The sequence below is a fragment of the Bos indicus genome, chromosome 2, assembly GCF_029378745.1.
Source record: "Bos indicus isolate NIAB-ARS_2022 breed Sahiwal x Tharparkar chromosome 2, NIAB-ARS_B.indTharparkar_mat_pri_1.0, whole genome shotgun sequence".
NCBI lineage: Eukaryota > Metazoa > Chordata > Mammalia > Artiodactyla > Bovidae > Bos > Bos indicus.
Window position 1 is genome coordinate 18,642,744 of NC_091761.1, and position 22,957 is coordinate 18,665,700.

The following is a 22,957-nucleotide window of genomic DNA, read 5'->3' on the forward strand; positions in this document are numbered from 1 at the left end:
GTTTAAAACCAAAAAGAATCAACTAAAAAGCACTAGGATCTCCAACTTAAGGAAATGCATTTTAGCTTTTGTTTACTTTATTCCTGGCTTTGAAAAATGTAATCTCTAAACTGTTATTTCACATTATGTTATTTCACATTATCCTGCTCATAAAGAATAATTGGGCATTCTTCTCAAGGTATTTTAAAAAAATACTTCTTAAATAGTGAAACAAATAATTGCCAGTTACCTAACCCATAATAGACACTTAAGAATAGAAGTACAGCAGTGCTCTATCCAAATATGTGTTTGCTCTTAAAGTTTAAAGGAAAAACTACAGATCTTTTCTTCAGTGCTTTGAAATAATTGAGTATAAATACAAACTAAATAAACTTACAATGAGCATGTATAATAGCAAACAATGTACAGTGTCATTTTATATGAATCAATTAGCAAAAAATTACATATTCAACAACTTACTGAATGCCCACTATGTACAAGACAATGTGATGTGAGAGTTAAAAGGAATACTAGATTGAGCTTTTAGTTCTATGAAAGGCCCTTTAGTAGCATTAATTTGGGAGATTTAACAAGTGAAAATAAAAAACTACCCTAAGAGTTATCAGTCCCATCAAGGCTCACCACAACATCTGACAAGTCACTCAAAGACTAAAGGTTGAAGACACAATATCTCTGCAAGCCAGGGAACCATAGGATGGAGCCCCAAATTTTGGCAGTAAAATTAGTTTGGCCTCTACCCAGAGAAACTTAGCAGCAAATATATAAGCATCCTCAGGAGCAAATTAACAGTGAGATTAAGTGTGTGGATAGGGTAATGGTTGGGGCTTGGGGGAAACAGCAGAGAGGAGGGAAAAGAATGTTGATTTGTCTAGTGAAGGCTATGGTTTTTCCAGTGGTCACGTATGGATGTGAGAGTTGGACTGTGAAGAAAGCTGAGTGCTGAAGAATTGATGCTTTTGAACTGTGGTGTTGGAGAAGACTCTTGAGAGTCCCTTGGACTGCAAGGAGATCCAACCAGTCCATCCTAAAGGAGATCAGTCCTGGGTGTTCATTGGAAGGACTGATGTTGAAGCTGAAACTCCAATACTTTGGCCACCTCATGCGAAGAGTTGACTCATTGGAAAAGACCCTGATGGTGGGAGGGATTATGGGCAGGAGGAGAAGGAGACGACAGAGGATCAGATGGTTGGATGGCATCACCGACTTGATGGACATGAGTTTGGGTAAACTCCGGGAGTTGGTGATGGATAGGGAGGCCTGGCGTGCTGCAGTCCGTGGGGTCGCAAAGAGTCGGACACGACTGAGCCACTGAACTGAACTGAACTGAAAGCAGAATTTCCCTTGCTGTTTAGTTGCTCAGTTGTGTCCAACTCTTTGTGACCCCATGGACTGCAGCATACCACACTTCCCTGTCCTTCACAAACTTCCAGGAGTTTGCTCAAACTCATGTTCATTGAGTTAATGATGCCATCCAACCATCTCATCCTCTCTTGTCCCCTTCTCCTATGTCCTCAATCTTTCTCAGCATCAGGGTCTTCTCCAATGAGTCGGCTCTTCTCCAAAGAGTTGGCTCTTCACATCAGGGGGCCAAAGTATTGGAGCTTCAGCTTCAGCATCAGTCCTTACAATGAATATTCAAGGACTGATTTCCTTTAGGATTGACTGGTTTGATCTCCTTGCTGTCCAAGAGACTCTAAGAGTCTTTTCCAGCACCACAGTTCGAAAGCATCAATTTTTCCATCTCAGCCTTCTTTATGGTCCATCTCTCACATCCATACATGACTACTGGAAAAACCATAGCTTTGACCACACAGACCTTTGTTGGCAAAGTGATGTCTCTACTTTTTAGTATGCTGTCTAGGTTTGCCATAGCTTAAAAGGGCAAGCCTCTTTTAATTTCATAGTCACTGTCCACAGTGATTTTGGAGCCCAAGAAAATAAAGTCTGTCACTATTTCCATTTTTTCCCCCATTTATGTGCCATGAAGTGATAGGACTGGATTCCATGATCTTAGTTTTTGAATGCTGAGTTTTAAGTCAGTTTTTTTCACTTTCCTCTTTCAAAAGCCTCTTCATCAAAAGGCTTTTTAGTTCCTCTTCACTTAGGGTGGTGTCAGCTACATATCAGGTTATTGATATTTCTCCTAGCAATCTTGATTCCAGCTTGTGATTCTTCCAGCCTAGCATTTCCACAGTAAAGTCAAAAACTGAAATGCTGCCTTTACATCCTGACACATGGAGGCTTCCCTTTGAGTTTAGGAAACTGGGTTTTATGCTAATGCTTCTTTTAATCATCAATCAGGATTACTAATTTTAGTCATATTTTTCTATGTGCTAGATAGTATTTATACACTGAAGACAACCAAACCAGTATTAAGAATCCAAAGCATCCAATATACATATGCAACAGCCAATTTCCTCTCAGAAAATAAAAAAAAATTCATAAGCTATCACTCAATAGTAGTTACACACAACACAAACACCAATGATACAGTAAATGTTGAGTTATTTAGACAAAGCTGAATTTGAAAGAAACTTTCTGTTTGAATATTTATTGAAATACTAAGAGCTAATATATTCTCTATGATCATTTTAGTTGTCATGTCTTTGATCATCACTTCTATAACAGGGATGATTCCGTAACACTACTGGTGACAATCAGTTAGTTTTCCTATGGGCCAGAAGAGCACAGAACACTCAACACAACTTAAAACTTAGCTCTCAATCAGTTCAGTTCAGTTCAGTTGCTCAGTCATGTCTGACTCTCTGCGACCCCATGAACCGCAGCACACCAGGCCTCCCTGTCCATCACCAGCTCCTGGAGTCCACCCAAACCCATGTCCATTGAGTCAGTGATGCCATCCAACCATCTCATCCTCTGTCGTCCCCTTCTCCTCCTGCCCTCAATCTTTCCCAGCATGAGGGTCTTTTCCAATGAGTCAACTCTTCCCGTCAGGTGGCCAAAGTATTGGAGTTTCAGCTTCAGCATCAGTCCTTCCAATGAACACCCAGGACTGATCTCCTTTAGGATGGACTGGTTGGATCTCCTTGCAGTCCAAGGGACTCTCAAGAGTCTTATCCAACACCACAGTTCAAAAGCATCAATTCTTCAGCACTCAGCTTTCTTCACAGTCAAACTCTCACATCCATACATGACCACTGAAAAAAACCATAGCTTCAATAGTATCCCTATATTATAATTAAGGAAATCACTTGGGCAAATTTCTTAACCTTTTGCACCTCATTTTTCTCAGCTCTAAAATGGAGCTAATATTAGTACTCATAATAGCACTTACTGTGAATACTAAATGAGTTAATTCAAATAAAGTGCTTAAAACAACACCTGTCACACATAAACTGCATATATATCAGCCATTATTATTGTGTCTACATTTTCACCATGCTTAGACAATTTTTTTGCTAAGCCTTCCCATACATTCTTAGCAAAAAATGGTTTTTAAAAACAATCTGAAGGGCTAGACTGTCAGGGGATATGTAACAAATGCCTTAAAAGGTTTATTTCCCTTAATCTAGCCACTCTAGGAAATAACTGGAGTTGTACACAAAGATCTCTACACAAGGCCATTCATCAAGTTATTTATAATACCTCACTGCCTAGCTAGTATTAAGTATGGCATGTGCATAAAATGGAATATTCTGCATGTATTAAAAATTAAATTTAGCTAGGGAGGCTGTAAAAAGATTAGTGGTTGCCAGGGGTTGGGGGGAGGGAGGGATGAATAGGCAGAGCACAGATGACTTTTAAGGCAGAAAAAGTACTCTGTACAATACTACAATGGTGCGTACACGTTATTATCTATTTATCAAAACCTGCGGAATGTACAACACCAAGGGCGAACCATAATGTAAATTATGGACTTTGGGTGATGATGATGTGTCAATCAATACAGGCATGTCGACTGTAACAAATGCACCATTCTGGTGGCAGGAGGTGGGTGTTGATGGTGGGGGCTTGGCTTGCTTGGAGAAAGGGGGAACACAGGAAATCTGTGTGCTTTCTGGTCAATTTTGCCCTGAACCTAAAACTGCTCTAAAAATGAAATTCTATTTTAAAAATGAAGTTTAGGAGAATACTGAATGACACAAGAAATAAGAAAGCAATTTGTAAAGAATTAAAGGAATATACCTGAATATTAAAATTTACCTTCAGGTAAAATATACTGAGTTTACAATATACTTTTCTGAGTTTGCAAGTTGTCCTACAATGAGGTTGTATCACTTTCAACATATAAAATCTTTTTAGGACTTTTCTTTAAAATATCACCCAGTTTTCAATTCAAAGTTATTGAAAGAATGATAACCCTGTATGCGAGACAGCAAAAGAGACACAGATGTATAGAACAGTCTTTTGGACTCTGTGGGAGAGGGAGGAGGGATGATTTGGGAGAATGGCATTGAAACATGTATAATATCATATAAGAAACGAACTGCCAGTCCAGGTTTGATGCAGGATACAGGATGCTTGGGGCTGGTGCACTGGGATGACCCAGAGGGATGATACGGGGAGGGAGGTGGGAGGGGGATTCAGGATGGGGAACACGTGTACACCCGTGGCGGATTCATGTTGATGTGTGGCAAAACCAATACAATATTGTAAAGTAATTAGCCTCTAATTAAAATAAATTAAAAAAAAAGAAAGAAGGCATGTAGTTAAACAGAAAAGAAATAATCATTGACATTAACTGATACTTCTAACATCTCCATAAACCAAAAACATCTCACCAATTACTTAAAATCCTGTAGCTTTGAGATATTATGCATTTATTCATTCCACAAATATTTATTGAAATATGAACTGGGGCCTGGAAATAGAGCAGCACCTAAGCTAGACACTGAATATTAGGAGGCAAACAATAGCAAGTAAACACCCAAGGAGGGAGCTGTTCTCAGACTAGGATGCACCACAGGTGATGGGCGTCTTTCACCAGAGTGCTGGGGAAGGCGCCTCTGCCATTAGAGCTGAAAGGTGAGGAGGAGCTGTCAGGCAAAGAGGTGGAGAGTTCTAAACAAAGAAAAGAATGAGTGCACAGGCCCACAATTGGGAATAACCCAGCTTTATTTAAAGAACAGCAAGGAGGCCAATGTGGCTGGTCACCAGTAAATGTTGGTCTTAACTCTCCATCAAAATGCCTTGAGATTACTAAACAATTATTAGCTAAAACTGGTGAAGTGTTCAGGCTTTAGGGCCAGGCAGGCTGGGTTTGATTTCAGGTCACTTATCACAGATGAAAGGACTGTGAGCTGGTCACCTCCTCTTTAGACCATGGCTTGCATATCTGTAAAATGGGAGTAATAATACCTGCTGCAAAAGCAGCTGAAAGGCTTTAAACGAGAGGATGACTATCTTGAATATTTCAGACAATGTACGGCAGACCCCCCCCAAAAAAATGCTAAATGAATGGTAGGTAGTCTTAAAAGTGTTCTTTAAGGAGTTAGAAATTAGAACCTCCCAGAAATTTCACAATGTTTGAATCACATCAAACAAACTGTACCTTAACTGATGTGATGTTTTTTCAGTTATATGTCATGTCCTAGAAATTCTGCTATTTCATGCTATTTTGTCAAGAAAAGCCAATGAATCCCCAACAAAGTCTCTCTGGCCCCAAGGAAGATGAGGAGGGAATGTTTTTCATGATTTTTCTTCAATTTTCATTCTCCTTAAATACATTTTCTATAGTATTTGTGACAGCCCATTTCTCTTCCTAGAAATTCTTTCCTCTCTTGACTTAGGGACATGAGTCTTGGTCTTCTGCCTACTTATCAAACTATTCCTTCTCTACCTCAGATTTCTCCTGTTCTTCCCATCCCTTAATGATGTCATCATTCCCACATTTTTGTCCATGCTCCTCTTATCCATAATACCTCCTCAGATGCTTCCCAGCCTCCAGAGATACTCATAGTACGAAATCACATTCTCAGCATGACACTTAACTCATTACATTTCATGTTACACTAAATTATGTCTTATCTCCCCCATTGGATAGGCAGGTTCTTGAAAGTAGGATCAACAGCTTAATCATCTTTCCTTCTCCCTTAAGACCTAACAAAGTCTCTTGAACATAGTCATTGCTATAAGTAACTAAATGAGTAAGCATATAAAATACTTTTAACATTATTAACATTTTAACAGAGCCTTGAAAATTCTGTTGACAATTTTCTTCTCTCTCTCAAATTAACTTTTGATGTCTAAGAAGGCATAAGAGACACTGATTGTATTTACATTTTATACAATGAGTTTTCTAATTAATGAATATTAATATATCTAATTTTCAATTAACATGCTAAAAATAATAACAGCTACCACTTACACAGCACTTATATGTGCCCTTTTTAGGAAATGTATATGCATTAATTGTACCCTCTCAATAATGCTTTGAGTTAGGTATTATTTTTAAATTTCTCCTTCTACAAGTGAGTTAACTAGGGCAGAGAAGGGTTAAATGACTTATTCAAAATTGCATGATTTATTCAAAGTTACACAGCTGCACAAAACAAAGTCGGGATTTAAACCCAGGTTGTCTTCACTCCAGTCTAGACTTGTAATCCTGAACTTTATCTAAATAGTCATTCACCATAAAAATCTAATTTTACATAAGCATTTTAAAACTCATTTAGAACTTTTTATAGAAACTTGTTATCCATAAGTAATATATTTTTCCTGTAATATAAACAAATACATCTGTATTAACTACACCAAGTGAAGAGTCTTTAGTTGCTCAGTCATGTCTGACTCTTTGCAACCCCATGGATTGCATCCCACCAGGCTCCTCTGTTCCAGGGATTTTCCAGGCAAGAATACTGGAGGGGGTTGCCATTCCCTTCTCCAGGGGATCTTCCTGACCTAGGGATTGAACCCAGGTCTCCTGCTTTGCAGGCGGATTCTTTACTATCTGAGCCACCAAGGAAGCCCCAGTTTTGGCTAAAAGTACACATATACAATGTACTGATACACACTTCATAATGTCAACTCTGCATTAAATATTACAATATTTTAAGTTACTTTATCCTACTTTTGAATGCTTAACGGTATTATCAACCCATGTGGAATTTTCTTGAGTGTCTTGGGAAATTTACATTTCCATATAGATTTTTCTAGATTCTGTATCTATTTTTAAGTTCAACAAAAACTAAGAATTTTCATAAATATGTACCAAAAATCACACTAATGCTACTTAGCATAGGTGGCACATAGGACAACCACAATAATGTTACAATCTTGCTGAAAATGACAATTTAATTTATGATGTCAGGTTTTTAGAGAATCTTTAGCCTTAATTAATTTCCTACCACTAGAAAATAATCTCCACTATCACAAAGTCTGCTTAATTCTCAGATGTTGCAATACTTAAAGCTTTTAGGTTAATAAACTCAAATATTGTAATGGAGAATTATACTATTAAAATGCAAAGTGAACTTCTAATCAACAAAATTCTTAATATGTGATTAGCTACTGCTGGAAGGCCTGATTTCTCAGCAGTTAATTTTTTTTTAAGAAAAACTGTTTCAGTCTTTGCCTGACCAAAAGTAAAAATATCCAAAAGTGCTCAAAAGCAAAATTCCTTTGTCTTAAAAGTAACCGCCCCAAACCAGACGTTTTTTTGCTCCTTTAGGAGTATAAAACCTAATGTACATACCTTCCACTCCAACAGGCTCACTCTCCAGGTCCTTGCACTCGCCGTTCCCTCTACTAGGAAAGGATCTGCCCTAGCCTTTCCCACAGTCTGACCCTTCCCATCATTCAGGCTTAGCTCAAATGTTACCACCTAGCAAGGCTTTGCTTGGTCAGTCCACCCAAGGATGCCACTCTTTAGGGCTGAATCGTCTCCCCAAAAGAATTACACTGAAGTCCTAACCCCCCAACACCTAAGAACATGACCTTAATTGTTAAAAGGGTTGTAGAAAAGTAGTTAATTGAGATGAGGTCTTACCAGTGTAGGGGTGACTCCTAATCAATTATGACTGGTGTCCTTATATAAAGGAGAGACAGACAGAGACACAAAGAAAGCCATGTAATGAAGGACGCAGAGACTGGTTATACTTAGTAAGCAAGGAATGCTTACTAACACAAACCAAGGAGTGCCTGGGGCTGCCAGAAGGTGGAAGAGGCAAGGAAGGAGCCATCTTGATTCTGGACTTTAAGCCTCCAGCACTGAGAAAAAGTACCTCTATTGTTTTAAAGCAGCCAATTAATGGTACTTTGTTATGGCAGTCCTAGGAAACTAATACACCCACCACCACCACCATCACCACCAAATGCTCTTGCCCCATTCAGTTCAGTTCAGTCGCTCAGTCATGTCCGACTCTTTGCAACCCCATGAATCGCAGCACGCCAGGACCCCTGTCCATCACCAACTCCCGGAGTTCACCCAGACTCATGTCCATCGAGTCAGTGATGCCATCCAGCCATCTCATCCTCTGTCATCCCCTTCTCCTCCTGCCCCTAATCCCTCCCAGCATTAGAGTCTTTTCCAATGAGTCAACTCTTCACATGAGGTGGCCAAAGTACTGGAGTTTCAGCTTTAGCATCATTCCTTCCAAAGAAACCCCAGGGCTAATCTCCTTCACAATGGACTGGTTGGATCTCCTTGCAGTCCAAGGGACTCTCAAAAGTCTTCTCCAACACCACAGTTCAAAAGCATCAATTCTTTGGTGCTCAGCCTTCTTCACAGTCCAACTCTCACATCCATACACGACCACAGGAAAAACCATAGCCTTGACTAGACGGACCTTTGTTGGCCAAGTAATGTCTCTGCTTTTGAATATGCTATATAGGTTGGTCATAACTTTCCTTCCAAGGAGTAAGCGTCTTTTAATTTCACGGCTGCAGTCACCATCTGCAGTGATTTTGGAGCCGCAAAAAATAAAGTCTGACACTGTTTCCCCATCTATTTCCCATGAAGTGATGAGACTGGATGCCATGATCTTCGTTTTCTGAATGTTGAGATTTAAGCCAACGTTTTCACTCTCCTCTTTCACTTTCATCAAGAGGCTTTTTAGTTCCTCTTCAATTTCTGCCATAAGGGTGGTGTCATCTCCATATCTGAGGTTATTAATATTTCTCCCGGCAATCTTGATTCCAGCTTTTGCTTCTTCCAGTCCAGCATTTCTCATGATATACTCTGCATGTAAGTTAAATAAGCAGGGTGACAACATACAGCCTTGACGTACTCCTTTTCCTATTTGGAACCAGTCTGTTGCTCCATGTCCAGTTCTAACTTTTTTCCTGACCTGCATACAAATTTCTCAAGAGGCAGATCAGGTGGTCTGGTATTCCCATCTCTTTCAGAATTTTCCACAGTTTATTGTGATTCCTGTCCTTATAGTTCTTAATGCCATTTAAAACAGCAATGTACTTTTACTGACTGTGTGTATTATCATGTCAGTTCTAGGATGGCAGGGACCTTTTCTGATTTCTAAGCACAAATATTTTGTCAAATAAATTAACCATCCTGTTAAGATTAGAGAAGGTGAGAATGATAACTCATTGCCAATATTCACAGCAACTGTAAACAAAGTCTAATATCCAGATCTAACCAACACTAACTAGACTTCATGCCATCTTAACTATTTTGCTCTATCTGTAAAATGAACCCCTGAGCTAAAGAAAAACAACTTCGGAAAAATAAGGGGTAAAAAACATTCCCTACTTACTACTTCAAAGATGTGGCTGGAAAAAAAACAATTACTTCAGTATTTCCCATATGTCAGAAGATAGACTCACCTCCTGGAAGGGCAGCACACACAGGTATCAGAAAGCTGACTCTTAATGGAAGGAGAAAACAAAGATCTGGGGAGGAGTAGAGGCAGTCAGTTAAAAGTCAAAGAAGAAGAAGATTTCTAGGGTTATTTGGTAAAGGAGCAATTCATGCAGCCCCACAGCCAAAGTCTTCTGTATTAAAGAGGAGAACAAGAACGTACACGTGTAGGGAGGACTTCCCTGGTGGGCCAGTGGTTAAGAATCTGCCTGCCAGTGCAGGACATGCAGGTTCAATCTCTGGTCCAGGAAGACTCCACACGTCCCTGAGCCAACTAAGCCCATGCACACAACTACTTGAGCCCTCTTTCCTAGAGCCCTGTTATTCAACAAGAGAAGCCACTGCAACGTGAAGCCTGCACCCCACAGCTACAGAAAAGCCTTCGCAGCATCGAAGACCCAGCACAGCCAAAACAAAAACAAAAAAATTTTTAAACATACACTCAGTCCAGAGTTACTACTGTCATTTTATTGGACTCTGTTGTTGGTTGTTGGGGGGGGGGGGGGGGGTCTCCATGTGCAATTTTTTTAATGTGAAGTATAGAAAACATTCTAGAGAGATTTCTATTCTTAAAAAAGAAATGAGGCTTCAAATTAGAAGAGTTCATAATTAACAGGGGTGTCACTTTTTGGAAACGCTTCTTTCCTTGATAATGTTAGAAAAACACAGAGTTGCGAAGCAGGGAAGTGCGAAGCAACCACAGAGTGGACACCTAAGGGGCTCTGAAGACAGAAAGGAATGAGAAAGAGCTCTGGCCCTAAAAAAGGGGTGCCCTTCTAACTTGGGAAAGCAAATCTTACAAGAAGGCAACCAAATGCAGTCGCACAGTGAACCTGGGAGAGAAGGATAAGCCGCTGGGCTGCAAGGAACTCTGACTGCCATGCGGGGTTCAAAAAGGGAAGAGAGCATCCCAGGCAAAATGGCTGCACGACGGAGGCTGCGAGGGAACAAAAGGCCTCTGTTGGGAAGGGGCAGAGCTGCACCCTGGCAAGGAGCCAGAGGTGGGCTTACCTTGTGACTGATGACTGCTTTACCTCGGACTGGTCAGAAATTGGGATTTTTCTACTTTGACTTTCCACATATAATCAACTAATTTTCAAAGAATCAGTTAAAAAAAAAAAAAACCTGCTGAATATAACTGCAGCTGGTATTTGATCTCCAAGTCACCTCTGAATTTACAGGGACACAGGGAAGGTTGGCATTAAATCAGTTATCACTGGACAAGTCTAGGGAAAAACTGTAGTTATTTTGGTCTTCTGGCTATTTGGATTTTAGGCAAATGGGAAATTAAGGCATGATTAATACCTGTACTTTCTGTCTTCATAAGACTTAATAGTTCTCCAAGTGTTTTCATGTACTAATTGGAAATACGGTCACTCCAATAACCACTGTTTTGCTGTCATTTATCAGATGAAGCTCCCAGGTGTTACTGGCCCAGGGTCAGATGCTTAACAAGCAGAGAAGCTGGGAACAGAACTTGGGTATCCATGATATTAATACCTCCTCCAGGGCTCTTCCTGTCAAACGATACTGCTTCTCCAAAGTGGGTACTCTGATAAAAATCACCAGAAGATAGCAGGCCATTTTCAAAGAGCGATACAGTAAAGGGGGGAAGAAAAAGTTGAACGTCTGGCAAGAAGAAGCACAATACCATGTTTACGTGTGTTTTATTTAACATATGCTACTGAGTCTCTTATAGAAATGTAAACGTTCATTCATGTCAAACTAAACCTGCTCCTAAACTCCCACTGGGAACCAGACACATTAGATACACAGGTTAAGGATCAAATGCATCCTGAAATTTCAAAAGCCAAGGAAAGTTATGTAAGGAATCTTCTAGATACTGACACACATGCCCCAAAGAGCTGGCCAGTGCCTCCTCTTCTGGGATAAAGAGTTTCTCTGACCTCTCTCCACTTACCTCTATCATTCTCTGCTCTTCAAATCACCCCACTCTGACACCCAACTCTTCTCATGGTACACCACTACAAGGCTGCTGCCTATTCCTCCTAGTTTCTAAACAAACTTGAAAAAGACCATAGATACTAAACTATCAGAACTTCCAAAGAGAAAAGTAATGCATGTATTTAGTTGATTCATTTATCAGGATACATATTTAATTCTCGGAGAAAGGGATGGCAACCCACTCCAGTACTCTTGCCTGGAAAATCCCATGGACGGAGGTGCCTGGTGGGCTGCAGTCCATGGGGTCACTAAGAATCAGACATGACTGAGTGACTTCACTTTCACTTATTTAATTCTAACTTCTAAAGGTTAAAAGAAAGAGACTGATGTAACATTTCCCCACTGTATATTTGGTGAGTGTCATTCCTGATTTAAAATGACCAATTCCAAATGAAGGCTATGTCTATTAACTTCGCATAAATATGTATTAATGATGATAATTAAAACTATTTTTATTTCTTTTAAGGAAAATTATTTTGCAGTACAATACCTCTGGTAGTTACCAAGTTTTTCCTTTTCTTTAGTATAACTCATAGTTATTCACATTACTGCTTTTAAAAGCCATATCAGCACATAATTACTCTTCCCAAAGTTATGACCCACTAACCATTCAACTGTTTCCTTAGCTTTCTCCTTCTTACTATTCTATAACTTAGTATTAGATACCCTTTGTGGGCATTAGGGGGGTAAAGACAAGATGAAACCATCACCCTATGAATGCATGAGTTTAAGAGTAGAATATCATAAATGGTTTCAGAAGTCATTAGAAAAATATTCCATGAAATGGTTTTTTCAAGGGATGAAGGGAATCATCTTAGCTATAAAACAAGGAAGGTGGAAGAGACAGTGATTCCCAGAATGGGCACTTTTAAAAAATGCACATTCCTGGACACCATACCAAACCTCAAGGGTAGCAGAGGACCTCAAGCCTGTGGCCTATAAAATGACTTTCTCTCCACTTTATCATGTCAGCTGCATCTTATGAAGTTAGGCTGCCATGACTACCATCTCTCTTTCTGTGTTCTACCAGCCTCAGGCTTCTGCCACCACCTTCTTTGATGTCTGTTCCCCCTGAACTCTCATCTGCACCCTGATCCTAACCAACTCCCTTGAGTCTCCTTTCCAGGAAGACCTGTTAGCTGGGGCACAGTGGCAAGGGCAGGGCAACTGCAGAGAACCAAGGTCGTGCCAACTCTGTCCCCAAGGGCAACCGCTGCCAGTTTCTCTCCTCTTTGAACTTTAGCCTGTCAGGGTGGCAGTGAGGGTGAGTCTTTATGACAACTATATCATGTTCCTCTATCAACACAGAACAGGACCCAACGTTGCAAAGGAACGCTATTGGTTACAACTACTCAACATTCTCGATCAACACAAGGGATCCTCAAGAAATTTAAAAACTATCTCGGCTTGAATACATAATATGTTCAGATATTTAAGAGTTCAAATAGTAGTGGAGGTATACTTAAACAGTATGCTAAATAAGTGTCCTTCTCATTCCCACCCCAAAAACCCAGTTCTCTTCCTCGGAGCTAATCACTGTTACTAGTTCATTGTGTCACCTTCAAGAGATAGTCTCCAGAGTCACAAACATAAGCACATATTTAACATCAATGACCACAAACTGCTCTGCACCTAGATTTGTTCCCTTCTTACATCTTAGAGATCATTCCACGTCAGCAAATACAGAACCACTCCACAAATATAGATCATTCCACATCAGCTTTATCACAGCTACCTAGTCTTCTTTCTGCTCCCTATTTAACCAATCTCATATTGATGGATCTCCTGCTCTCTAAATCTTTGTTGTTATAGACAATGCCACAGTGGATGTCTTGGTGAAATTCATTTTGCAATGTACAAATACATCTGTAGCAAAACTTCTTAGATTTCCTGGGATGAGAAGACAGGTGGCTTCTTAATTTTGGCAATATTGCCAAATTGCTATCCACAGATGCTGTGCCATTTTGTACCCCTACTAACCTGGGATTTCTTTGGAAGGAATGATGCTAAAGCTGAAACTCCAGAACTTTGGCTACCTCATGTGAAGAGTTGACTCATTGGAAAAGACCCTGATCTGGGAGGGATTGGGGGCAGGAGGAGAAGGGGACACCAGAGGATGAGATGGCTGGATGGCATCACTGACTCGATGGACGTGAGTCTGAGTGAACTCCGGGAGTTGGTGATGGACAGGGAGGCCTGGCGTGCTGCGATTCATGGGGTCGCAAAGAGTTGGACACGACTGAGGGACTGAACTGAACTGAACTGAACAATGTATGTGCCCATCAGTTTCTGTGAAGCCCTGCCACCCCAAGGAATTAACAAACATTAAGATCTTTGCCAATTTAACAGGTTAAATAGTTTCAAATTGCATTTCTTTATGAGTTGAGCATAATTATATATTTTTAAGTGCCACTAGTAATTCCTTTTCTGTGAACTGTTTCTTCATTTCCTTTGCGCCTTTTCTAGTAGATTAACAGTCATTTTTCTCATTGATACATAGGAGCTCTTTGGATATTAAGAAGTAAACCCTAGTCTATGACACATCAAAAATAGTTTATTCCTGGTGTGATGATGTTTTCTCTTTCCTCTTACACATACATACTGCTGCTGCTGCTGCTAAGTCACTTCAGTCCTGTCTGACTCTGTGCAACCCCATAGACAGCCTCCTACCAGGCTCCTCTGTCCCATTCTCCAGGCAAGGACACTGGAGTGGGTTGCCATTTCCTTCTCTGATGCATGGAAGGGAAAAGTGAAAGTCAAGTCGCTCAGTCGTGTCCAACTCTTAGCGATCCCATGGACTGCAGCCTACCAGGCTCCTCCGTCCATGGGATTTTCCAGGCAAGAGTACTAGAGTGGGGTGCCATTGCCTTCTCCCTTATACATACTACCTTTTCTTAAATGAAATTAATTTATCAATTTCCATCTTATGCCTTCTTTTTTTTCTTTAAGGTGTTAAAAAACTTTTTTTTAAGTGTAGAAATAGACATCTTCTACAATGAAGTGAAGTGAAGTGAAAGTTGCTCAGTTGTATCTGACTCTTTGCGACCCCATAGACTATATAGTCCATGGAATTCTCCGGGCCAGAATACTGGAGTGGGTACCTTTCCCTTCTCCAGGAGATCTTCCCAACCAGAATACTGGAGTGGGTAGCCTTTCCCTTCTTCAGGGGATCTTCCCAACCCAGGGATTGAACCGAGGTCTCCCGCATTGCAGGCAGATTCTCTACCAACTGAGCCATCAGGGAAGCCCATCATCTACAGACCATCTCTTTAGATTTACATGTTTATTTCTTCTGTTGGCATTTTTTGAAATAAAACTGGAAGACAAGCTGGGATATAATATATCCATCTACTTCCTTCCATGACCTTCCTGTTCCATTTTACTGAGTTTCTATAGAATTTGAACTCTTCTTTTCCCCGCTTTCTTCCTAAAGTTTCCTACATTTGCTTGACCTACCTTGGAGATCACACTCTTTTTATAGTTCTTGCTCAATTTGAAGTTTATTGAGATCAAAAAGAATTTCATTAATGGCTTTCATAATCAACATGCCATTCAAACTGCACTACTTTTTCTATTTTAGGGAAATTATACCACAAAAACTGTTCAGATTGTTGCCTGATGGGGTGTGAATATGCAAAAGCTTGTCTAGCTGCTAGAGACAAACAAAAAGCAAAAATGTTACCTTAATTTCAAATAAATCAGACTTTCCTCTTTATCTCCAGAGATGACATGTAACAAAAATGTTTTAATTGCAATGTTCCTTTAGATACTTTATTCTTTAAACTTTAGTAGTATGTTACTGGTAGCAACACTGTATTATGTATAAAAATATACCAAGGTAACTTTAAACTTATGATAAAACTCAAGCACTGGTTTAGGAGCTGTGAAATAAAGCTATTGCTGGAAATTGAGGCCACGTTTATTTTAGATTTGACTTTTGAAAAAAAAAGATTCTAAAAATATACTGCTGTTGTTCTCCCTTCTACTTCCACGCTTTTCAAAAGGTGGACAGGTCTGTCTCAAGAGTTATAGTAAGAATTGCCTCAATAAGATACAAGGTAAAAAAGTAACAGCTGATGTCCTGTTCCTGACGACTCCCTCTACACTTCAATTTTGTCTCATATTAGCTTATGGAAAGAATGACAGTTTCTTTTACTGATTTCAAAACAAAACAAAAGAAAAAATAATAAAAAAGTTGTGCCTGAAATGAATCTTGTTTTTTTTATAAGTAGCCGCCTGGTTCCTGTGTCCTGTAAAAACAGGCACTTGACCCTTGGTGTAGCTTCTGTTCGACTTTTTATCACGGGAACGGATTGGTCTGATTTCTTGGCCCTCGTCTTGAATTGGCCATATACAAGGTCCCTGGCCAGTGGACTGAAGGCTTTGTCTAAGATGACATGGGTCAGCTCAGAGGATGTGGGGGAGGGTGTTTTATCTTCCCCGTTGTCGTTTGAGGTTTTGATCTTCTCTGGGTAAAGAGGCCATTTATCTTTGTAAACACATAACATTTTGCTTTCTCCAGTTTTCTGTTAATGGCGAAAGAATGGAATCGAATAAAGTTTTACTGATTTTTGAGACACTAAAAAAAAAAAAAAAGAATGACAAAGAAAAAGAGAGAAGCACAAGGTAATTTAATTTCCCCTATCCTTTCCCATCCATTGAGTTAAAAGGCAAAGCTACGGGTATCAAAATAGCAAACATCAAAAAATTTTAAATAATGATATTTATTTAATCCCTCATCACACCCTCAAAAATGAAGACTTTTCTCTAAAAATCTAAGAAAAACTTCAGAATAAATGTTCAATTTCACTTCCTATACCAACCACTCAAAGAAAATGACAGAAAGCAAGCTTAAAACCCACTGAAGATGTTGCTATTGATTCATCTTGTTATTCACCTACCCATAATTTAGGGTTCCTGTTACCACCAACAGAAGTAAATTATTTGGCACACTATCTTCTAAAGGAGCTGGCACCTCACTGGGCAAGTCTCAGGGCCTCAGTTTTTCCACTTGTAAAATGGGAGAGGTTGGAATTGGAATAAAAGATTTTTTTTAAGCCCTTCTCTCTTCATGGCAAATAAATGGGGAAACAGCGGCAGACTTTATTTTGGAGGGCTCCAAAATCACTGCAGACGGTGACTGCAGCCATGAAATTAAAAGACGCTTACTCCTCAGAGGGAAAGTTATGACCAATCTAGACAGCATATTCAAAAGCAGAGACATTACTTTGCCAACAAAGGTCCATCTAGTCAAGGCTATGGTTTTTCCAGTGGTCATGTATGGATGTGAGAGTTGGACTATAAAGAAAGCTAAGCACTGAAGAATTGATGCTTTTGAACTGTGGTGTTGGTGAAGACTCTTGAGAGTCCCTTGAACTGCAAGGAGATCCAACCAGTCCATCCTAAAGAAATCAGTCCTGAATATTCATTGGAAGAACTGATGTTGAAGCTGAAACTCTAATACTTTGGCCACCTGATGCGAAGAGCTGACTCATTTGAGAAGACCCTGACGCTGGGAAAGATTGAGGGTGGGAGAAGGGGACGACAGAGGATGAGATGGTTGGATGGCATTACCGACTCAATGGACATGAGTTTGAGTAAACTCCGGGAGTTGGTGAAGGACCGAGAAGGCAATGGCACCCCACTCCAATACTCTTGCCTGGAAAATCCCATGGATGGAGGAGTCTGGTAGGCTGCAGTCCATGGGGTCGCTAAGAGTCGGGCACGACTGAGCGACTTCACTTTTACTTTTCACTTTCATGCATTGGAGAAGGAAATGGCAGCCCACTCCAGTGTTCTTGCCTGGAGAATCCCAGGGACGGCAGAGCCTGGTGGGTTGCCGTCTATGGGGTCGCACAGAGTCGGACACAACTGAAGCGACTTAGCAGCAGCAGCAGCAGCAGGGAGGCTTGGCGTGTTGCAGTCCATGCGGTCGCAAAGAGTCGGACACGACTGAGCAACTGGACTGAACTGAACACCTCTAACACGGTGTGTGTGTGTGTGTGTGTGTTGCTCAATCGTGTCTGACTCTTTGCAACCCTATGGACCGTAGCCCGTGAGGCTCCTCTGTCCATGGGATTTCCCAGGCAAGAATACTGGAGTGGGTTGCCATTTCCTTCTCCAGGGAATCTTCCTGACCCAGGGATCGAACCCAGGTCTCCGGCATTGCAGGCAAATTTTTACCATCTGAGTCAACAGGGAAGCCTTCTAACACCTTATCTAATATAAACGTCATTCAAGAATCAGCACATCAAGGAAATATAAGTATTTTCAGTGTCTGGGTACCTTCTTCATATATTTTATGAATTGACCTCTAGGTTTTATTGAATAGAAAAATATACAATCCATCATCTCTAAAGGAGAAGATAACTTTTGTATATTAATCATGAATTCTTTGTACTCAGTCTCATAATCCTGGTGATATTAAATATTATATTAAATAATAATCTGCCAATATTTTACTTAATTATTTTTACCTATTTAAAATTATTTTTATGTACTTAAGCTTATTTTTTAATTTACTTAAGCTTATTTTACAGGTTAAATAACATACTTAATGTTCTCTCTAGCCTAGTTATCCCTTAGATAGTCTTGGATATCAAACTATCCAAGACTATAGTGGCCTTGGAGTGGCCTCCTTGGAGTAGCTCTGTTTGTCAACTTACTATATAGATTTTCTGAGACATTGGCCCTATCCATTGGAATTCTCTCACCTGGAGTAGTTTTTATTTTCAAGTAATCTGCAAAACCACTGCAAGAAAGAGTCTTCAGACATTTCTGCTTCTCGTAATTCATCACTCTATTAACATTATCCTTTTACAGATATTTAGCATTTGTTTTATACTATATTTTAAGAAAAACTACATTTATACAAACACAATGTAAGTGAATACCCACTTATAAGAAAACATTTCACATAATCCACCAGGAACTTCGTCTTGAAACCATCAAGATTTAATATGCTCTTGAGATTCCTGTAATAACCAAGTTGGACCTCTTAATAACCATTCATCTTTGTCTATTTTCTATTTTTCTCTTTAAAAATCAATTCAACACTGTCATGTTCCATTCCCAGCAAATCTGAACTCAACCATCCAACTATCCCTTCCCTGATCTCTGTCTTTCTCCTACTTGACAACATGTGTCTTCATGACAATAGGACTTAACCATGAATAAGTCCTTTTACAGCTTCTGTTACATAAATCTGGAAAAAGTTTAGGGAACAAAAGAAAAAATAGACACTTCATGCAAATTCTAAAACCAAAGCCAGATCCACCCCACACACATGCATACATATTCAACAGTGATTTGTTTTTGGTAGATGCTGTTTTGAGTAGATTCTTAAGGGCAGGCATGTTTTTGACCCAGCATCTAACAAGGCATCTGGCACATACTAGGTGTTCAGTAAACGCAGGCTGAACAAAGAAGAACATGCAATATCACTGCCACATGAGACCCACAGGAGTGACCAGCCAAGGGTTTGGTAATCAAATGGATGGACATAGTGTGCGTGTGTGCTAAGTAGCTTCAGTCATATCCAGCTCTTTGTGAACCTATGAACCACAGTCTGCCAGGCTCCTCTGTCCAAGGGATTCTCCAGGCAAGAATACTGGAGTAGGTTGCCATGCCCTCCTCCTGGAGATCTTCCCTACCCAGGAACTGAACCCGCATCTCTTGGGTTCCCTACACTGGCAGACAGGTTCTTTACCACTAGTACCAGCTGGGAAGCCCAGGAATGGATACAGAACTACTTCCAAAGTTCATGGAGACTCAGAACAACACTAGAAGGGCAGACCACCAAGTTCAGTAACTGACATGTCAGTATCAGAAAACATATGTCAGTTATCCCTAAAATTAACTTTAGTTCATATTCTTTATCAAAGCTACTAAGTTCACTCTGAATTTCAAATCATTGAATATATCTATTCAGGGGATGTAAGGAATGTATAGCTGAAGCAGGGGATGTGGATAATCATCCCTGAATAATAAAGGTTTATAGTCCTTTATTCTCTTATGAGCTTCTTTTTTGATAACTTCTGACTTTAGTGGTAAACAACAAGGTTTTTTTCTTGGGAGGTCTTTCTTTCTTCTCTCTTTCTGTCTTAAAGATGTTGCCACATTGTCATTCAACTGCTTTTGGAACTACCAGCAAGATGTTCTCCAAATCACTATGCCAAGGGAAAGCAATTTAACACACACATACACGTATGCTTGTTTGTATTTGATTATTTGTGTTTGCTTGTTTCCCTGGCTTCTGTAAGTTAGTACAATTTTGGAAAATAATTTGGCAATTTCTATAAGTTGAATATTCACATATCCTACACAATCAACAATTCTATACCTTGGTATTCACCCAAGGGAACACCTGCCCGTGTACCCCAGGAAATATGAATGAGAAAAGCAGCATTCTGCAATCTTCTTAAAAATGAAAAAAGAAAAGGGTTATTGGTAGGAGAGCAGGGAAACATTTTGTTACAGATACATGATGGAATATTGTACCGCAGTGTAAGTCAATGAACTTACAACATAGACGAATCATAGTGACATAATGTTGAGTGGGGAAAAAAAGTTTCACACATCAGCAGATAGTATATGAGACCTTTTCTCAAAATCAAAAACAAACTAAAAAAAGGTATTATAATTATTACTTAAGCTCTGCAGTTAAACAACAACAACAACAACAAAAATCCTCTTTTGAGAATTCGTGCTTTATCCTTCCATAGAGGACCACAAACTTCTATCTACCTATGCATTAACCTAATTCTACAATTATAGAATTACGTATAATTCTATACAATTCTTCAACAATGCTACAGATATTCAACAACAAATATTTCATCTTGGAAGGACTTTACCTTTCTTCTTGGAATAAAGTTAACTAACACAAGGTTAAAGCAATCTAAGGACAAGAAAACTTATTTTAAGCAATTCAGTAAAAGTCTAATAGAATCACATTTTACTATAGCCAAGGGACAACTGATAAATCATCATAATCTGAAACTAAGATATCCCAAAAGGAATTCATCCACTGATTGTATAATTGAGCTATCAACATCAAAACTGAAAATATGGGCAAACCCTGGATTTTTTAGGCTTTCTAAAAGCAAAGATTTTAATTTCAAAATGCTGTGTTTCTACTTGGAGAAAAAAAAAAACATTATTTTTAGGGGGAAACACATGACATTCCGCGTAAAAGAATGATAGGAATAATAGTCCACCTATCAGGGCCTTCCTTATAACCCAAGGAGGGCTATGCATACATATTCTCTATAGGTGATTATAGCCCAGTTACACTGCAGCTTCCCTTCGACCTTGGGAACTCTGCTCATTCTGAGTTACTGCGAGGTCTTCTGTTTCATTTATTATTAGTCTTTGTATCTGCAATGCTGTAGCACTGGATAGGAATATCAACATTGTGAGGTCGCAGTACCTAAAACTGTAGAAATGCTTCCAAAAAACCAAAAAAGGAAGGAGGGAGGGGGGAAAAATACTACCAAGAGGAAAATAAAGTTAATGATATTAAGATGGCCTATTAAATTTTTTACTTTTGGAGAGAGACCATATTTGCTAATCATCTCTGTGAAATACAACTATCCGTTAGCATACAATTTTTAAATTTAAGAAAAGACAGTCAAGAAAAAAAATTGGTATGGGGAGGGGGGAAATCACAATTTACTAAAACTAGTCCAGCGATTTAAAAATGGAAATTCGTATAGAGAAAAATCCTCTAGGACTTTACATCTGGGAGAAAGAAATAATCTGGCACCCCTGTGGGTTCACTTAGTTTCGTGTCAATTGCTTCACGTCCATTATGTAATGCTTTCCCCAGCTTTAAGTCTCTATGTTTAAGCTACCTTCAGGTATATAACAGAACTGCTACAAAATCAGTATCTGGCCATAACTTTCAAAAACAGCTCGAAAGATGTCATGCAGATATATCTGTATTCAGCAGAGGTTTTTTTTTTTAAAAAATGTGCTGGTGTCATTACTTCTCCCCGGCTTCCTCCCCAGGTCTCCCATCCCTTCCTCCCCAGTATCTCCGGCCACACGTTTTGCGGGCAGCTCCCGGCTGGATGCAGGGGAAGCACGTCTTGACTGCAATGCAAACCCTGTCCCGGTCTGAACCAGGGAAGGCAGGCTCGGGCCCGGCCGGGGGTGTGAACGAAGGCTGCAGAGAAGGCTGCAGGGGAGCCAGCAGCGGGTGGGCAGGGGTGCCCCGAGAGGGCAGTCCGCAGTGCACGCGCACAATAAAACCCAATGCACAACTTCCCAGCCGCTCCTCTCGGCTCCCCAGCTTCCCAGAAAGGTGCGGCGTAGGCGTTAGCTGGAGCAGGCGCGGGCGCGCGGGTTCGGTTCTCCGCCGACAATTACATCAGTCCCTGTCCCTGCCCCAGCTTCCAACCCAGCAGCCGGGGCGCGGGGAGCGCGGGGGGGATGCGGGCGGGAGAGCCGGGCGCCCGGAATTCCCTACCACGAGGGGGAGGGGAGGGCGGGGAGCGGGCACCATGACCCAGACGCCCCCTCCCACCACGGCCGCGGGGCGGGATTGTCACCGCCACCTCCCGCTCTCCAGCCAGGGGAACCCCTGGAAGGCTACGACGCCTCGGGGGCCCAAAGCGGGACTGCCCTGCCGCGCGTCCCTGAGGGTCCTCGGCCCTCCGGCCGCGCACAATGCCCCCGGGCCGCGGTGCGGGCACCGTAGTGTGGTTCCGGGTGTCCCCTCCGCAGCTAGGACACCTACCGGGAAGACGAGCAACGGTGCAGCCGATGGTGTGGTGGCAGCGACAGGAGGCGGGAGACGGCCCCGGCGGACGGGCGCGCGGGCCGGCCGGGGAGCCGAGGCGCGGGCGCCGCCTGCGTGGAGCCGCGGTCTCCGGCACCCACAGCGGCGGCGGCGGCGGCGGCAGCGCTGCGCCTCCAGTGGTCCGCGGCGCCGCAGCCCCTCCTCTCCCACGGGCGGGGCGCGCTGGCGGGGCGGCGCTCCCGGCTCCCCGCCCCCGGCTCCCGCTGGCTGGCTGGCGGAGCCGGAGTGGAACCGCTGGCTCGCCGGACCTGCTGGACACCTTCTCTGAGCCTCCGGGAGAGCCGCGGGCTGGGCGCGCCGAGCCTCGGGACGCGCGGGGGTCTCACTGCCTGGGCTCACCCCCAGCCGGCCCCGGTGGGAACACCCCTGCTGTCCAGAGACCACAGCCGTGGAGCCCCTTACCCGGCAAACCC

At 41.3% G+C, this 22,957-nt stretch overlaps 1 protein-coding gene across 16 annotated transcripts in view; it reads right to left on the reverse strand.

The window, feature by feature from the left end:
* Nucleotides 1-22,628, reverse strand: part of OSBPL6 (oxysterol binding protein like 6) — a 216,125-nt gene extending 193,497 nt beyond the window's left edge. For 12 of the 16 annotated variants that reach the window (XM_070798885.1, XM_070798868.1, XM_070798878.1 and 9 more), the window contains exon 1: nucleotides 22,482-22,627. The gene's annotated coding sequence lies outside the window, so the exon portion shown is untranslated. Of the gene's footprint in view, nucleotides 1-22,481 lie in introns of all 16 variants that reach the window. The other 4 variants (XM_070798889.1, XM_070798876.1, XM_070798890.1 and 1 more) reach the window with 3 other exon arrangements.
* Nucleotides 22,629-22,957: the final 329 nt, after the last annotated feature.